General features: G+C 41.9%; 1 non-coding gene across 1 annotated transcript; it reads right to left on the bottom strand.

Moving 5' to 3' along the window:
* Positions 1–4,314: 4,314 nt before the first annotated feature.
* LOC132542865 (small nucleolar RNA SNORA70) lies at positions 4,315–4,449 on the bottom strand. Its single transcript, XR_009553834.1, has one exon. It is a non-coding gene; the product is annotated as a small nucleolar RNA SNORA70 (small nucleolar RNA).
* Positions 4,450–4,769: the final 320 nt, after the last annotated feature.

Below are 4,769 nucleotides of genomic sequence, written 5' to 3'. Positions count from 1 at the left end.
ATGTGAGCACTTAACCAGGTGAGCACTGCCTGGCCCCTCTATGATTAGTTTATTTCTAATCATAGAGGGTGGGGTGCTCTTTTATCATCCTCTACTGATGAATCCCATTGTGAGTATCTGGAACACATCATGGTTAAAGCCAAGGTAGAGAGAACCTCTTTGGCTCTTTTTTAATACTGTCTTACAAATCCAACTCCGTAAGAAAAGACATCTCTTAAGAAGTCTCTGTAAGTAATCTCCCCCAACCCCAACCTGGGGATCCACCCAATGTCTGACTTACTGGCTAGATGATTTCTAGAAAAGTTCCAACAAGTGTTGATAGTTGGGCAGGGAAATTAGCCCAGGCCCCAGGCTCAGGATAAAGAGAACAGGAAGAGGAAAAATACATATTGGTGGAGTGAATTCAGACAACACACTCAAATTGGTTAAAAGTAGGAACCTGGCAACAGGAAGCAGACACATAGTCTTGGAGACTGGGATTTGGCAGCTGGATACCGATCCCCTAATTGACTTAAGTTTGGAAGAACATGAATAGAAGACAAGCAATAACACTGAGCTAAAGTTAGTGAATCAGAACCAATGGTGGTTTCAGAGTCTACTACCTAGCATTCTCTCTGTCATGGTGCTCAGATTTTGGGAATCAAAAGATTAAGGAGACATAACATGGTGTTGTCAACATTGCAGTCTGTTTGTCATATATTCGCTTTTTAAAAAAAAAATTGAGGAAATGTGATTTTATGATTCTATCACCTTGGAAGTACAATTTCACATTTCCCAAAGTTATTGTGCCTCACCCTCAAAATACAGTTTTGATCTCTGGTGAATTCAGTTAGGTGAGTACTGTTGGGAAGAATGTGGGAAACAGGCAGATACTAGAAATAGGCATATTTCCTTTTCTTGGGGCATCAAGGTAGGAGATGAGTAATTTGAAAAAGATACTGCTAAGTATTTAGTATTTTCCTCAGGGGAGAATAACCCTATTCTCTTTGTAATACATAATATAAGAATGAAGGTTCAATGGTATCTTTTTGGCTAGCGATAGGAGATACAGTGCTTCTCTGCTAGGAAGTGAGTCAGTCTCCTGGGGGAAGGTTAGCTGTTTTTGTTTATCCAGAGAATAAACTGGCGACTTGACTGCTACTTGGATTTATGACCAGATTTTACAAGCATTTCACTTCACTTGTCAGTGGCAACAAGTGAGTGTTCCCAGCAGAAACTCCTTGTAAGTACATTCCTCTCTAATTGGAGGACTGTTACTGGAGATTGATTGATATAAATGAGGCCCCAGATAATATTGCATCGATGGCATTTTACAAAATCTGCCATGCTGAGGTCTGTTGTGGAAACCAAGCTTTGTCCGTCAAGGCTGCTCATAAAAGACTCATCTGTGGCCAGAATGAACTTAGTTGGACAGAGAGGAGAGGGAACAATTAAAGAGCCTCGTTTGAAATCCTTTCACTTGTATCATCATCCCTTCTTCCAACAGCAGTGATTCTTCAAGGAAGAGTGGGAAAGTGATTGCCACGACTGAGATTTAAGAAGAATTTGTTCTTAGACCAGTAACCAGAACTGAGGTGGTACTGCCTAAAAAGGACCAAGAGTGATTCACAGACTTGCTGAAATACCAGTGCCTCAAGTGCAAGGGATTAGTTGAGATATAGAAGACAAGTGCATAGTTACAGTTACAGTGAAGCACTTTATTTTCACTTGACTTAATTAATTTATTGGGTGAAGACAGGATTCAAGAGGGCAGTGGAAATAGGTAGAGAGAGAGAGAGAGAGATATCTGTAACACTGCTTCACCACTTGTGAAGCTTCCCCCTGCAGATGGGGCCCGAGGACTTGAACCCAGGTCCTTGCACTTTGTAACGTGCTGTCTGTTCTGAGCGCCATCACCTGGCACCTAGAGTCAACTTTATCTGTGATCATGTAAGTCTTTCTTGTGATGTGGACAAATGTCTCATTTCTAGATGAAAAGAAACCAATATTAAATTGTTCTTTTTGTTTTTCTTTTTTAAAGAATGATCATCTATACTATTTCACAGTTTTAATGAAGTACAAAATGTTAGTGCTTTGAAATCCTCTAGTGAATTAGATTTTGGTGCCTGGTTCAATTATTTTGTGCATATTATGAATAAAGCTTGGATCATAATTGAAGCAATTTAATTTTTTGCTGCAGGGTGAAAAAGTTAGAACCGTTCTTGGAGACTACCAGCCTGTATTAGTTGGGTGTTTTTTTGTTTGTTTGTTTTGTTTGTTTGTTTGTTTGCCTTCAGAGTTATCACTGGGGCTCAGTGCCTGCACTACGAATCCATGGCTCCTGGAAGCCATTTTCCCCATTTTGTTGCCCTTGTTGTTGCATTTGTAGTTGTTATTGTTGTCATTAGATAGGACAGAGAAATGGAGAGAAGAGGGAAGGACAGAGAGGGGGAGAGAAAGACAGACACCTGCAGACCTGCTTCACCACCTGTAAAGGGACTCCCCTGCAGGTAGGGAGCTGGGGGGCTCGAACCGGCATCCTTAAGTCAGCCCTTGTGCTTTGCGCCATGTGCACATAACCTGCTGCACTACCGCCCAACCTCCAGTTGGATGTATTTAGTATTATGAATGTTGGAATATAAAATACACATGCGCGCACACACACACAATTATTGTTTAAGGAGTAAATGAAAACAATGCTGTTTGGAGACTAATAGCAGGACTGGCAAGCTAGCTCCCTGGGATAGTGTGCTTACTCTGCCATGGGCATGACCCGAATTCAAGCCTGGTCCCCACCACACTAAACCAAGTTTTTAGTGCTATGGTGTCTGCCTATCTAAAAAACATTAGCTTATAGCAGTGAAGCCCAGGTGACAACAAAAAAAGGAAGATATGGAAGATTGTACAAGGAGTCGATTTGATGAGATTGGATTTTGTGATTAATTTATTTGAGATATGATGTAGATTTATTGGAGATCATTAAAGAAGGGGTAGCTCTCAGGCTGTCAAGAATGCAGGGGCTGCCACTTGTCCAGGCAACTAAAGTTAGTGATGTATTTGATCCCACAGTCATCTGGAATGAGGCACTTTTAAAAATTTCTTTATTGGGAGATTAATGTTTTATAGTCAACCATAAATACAATAGTTTGTGCATGTGTAACAGTTCCTAGTTTTCCACATGATGGTCCCCTACCATCATGTTCCAGTACCTGAACCCTCCCCCACACCCCAGACTCTTCTACTTTTGTGCAATACGCCGACTCCAGTCCTAGTTCTGCTTAGTGTTTTATGATCTTGCTTTTCAGCTTTTGCCTGTGAGTGAGATCATCCCACATTCATCTTTCTGTTTCTGACTTATCTTACTTAGCATGATTCCTTCAAGCTCCATTCCAAGATGGACTGAAAATGGTGAAATCACCATTTTTCATAGCTGAGTAGTATTTCATTGTGTATATAGACCACAACTTGCTCGGCCACTCATCTGTTGTTGGACACCTGGATTACTTCCAGGTTTTGGCTGTTAACAATTGTACTACTGTGAACATAGGTATACACAAATCTTTTTGGAGGGGTATATTTGGTTCCTTAGGATATATCCCTAGGAGAGGAACTGCAGGATCATAGGTAGGTCCATTTCTAGCCTTCTGAGAGTTCTCCAGACTGTTCTCCACAGGGGCTGGATCAATTTATAGTCCCATCAGCAGTGCAGGAGGGTTCCTTTGTCTCCACAACCAATGAGGCACTTTTCAGCCAGTGTGTTTTCAGATTTATTTGCATTAAACTTGAAGTCACACTTCGGGCAACCAGCAAAATCGAATGCGGCCTTGCACAGGACCTCTTTGAGATGTCCCTTGTTCTACAACTTGGTGGAGGTGGGCATGACAAGCTGGCCAGTATGAACCCTGGCATGCCCCAAAGGTACCTACCTCACTTACCTATTTGAAGCCTATGATTAGGTGTCGGGTTGCGTCTCGGGGAAGAGAAGAGACCAGGAACTCGTGGTGGAGCGGGAATGCAATGCAGTGCCTTTATTGATCAGAGGAAAGGCCTTTATATCTTTTGAAACAGAAGTGGCAGGTCAGAAAAGGAAATGGCTAGGAGAGGGGGTGGAGAAAGAAAAGAGCGGGAAGGTAGAAAGCTTCCATAGCAGCTGTTGCGAAGGTTCTAACCAGTGGGATTAACCAATACCCTGCAGGCGGGGCGGGTCTCAGGCAAAACAATGATTATGTAAATAGACCACAGCATCAAGCAATGCAGGGGACCTGGCGTAATGACCAACGATTAGGGACGGCAGGCAGGTGGTCAGGCACATCATGAATATTCAGTGGGGGGCGGGGCTGTCTCTCAGTCTCTGGACAAGCTCTACAAGCAACAGGCCGTATGGATTTATTATCCAGGAGGCTGCTGTTGGTAGCCATTGCACGCTGGGCTCCATGGGAAGGAGAACACGCCCGACTTAATTGGCTCCAGGATTTTGTGAAACCTTTTTAATTCAAAACTTCCTTTTGTCCTAAGCATCCTCTTATTAAAGTTTTCTTTAAAAAAAAAAAAAAAAAAAAAGCTAAAATTGCTTTAAAAACAGTTTACCAGAAAAACACTATGGCAAAGAATGAATTGGTGCTGATATACTACAGAGGTTTAGTTTATAGCAATAATTTGCAACTTTAAAATTTAAGAATGTGGCCTTATGTTTTTTGGTTTTTTTTTCCTAACTGGTTCGGTTTGTTCTGACTAAAATTATCTGGAAGCCGGATTGCAGGGCTGCAAAAGGGATTACTTTCTTAACATTC

Source organism: Erinaceus europaeus, chromosome 1 (assembly GCF_950295315.1).
Source record: "Erinaceus europaeus chromosome 1, mEriEur2.1, whole genome shotgun sequence".
Taxonomy (NCBI): Eukaryota; Metazoa; Chordata; class Mammalia; order Eulipotyphla; family Erinaceidae; genus Erinaceus; species Erinaceus europaeus.
The sequence above is the reverse complement of the archived record's forward strand: the minus strand, read 5'-3'. Positions and strand labels throughout refer to the sequence as shown.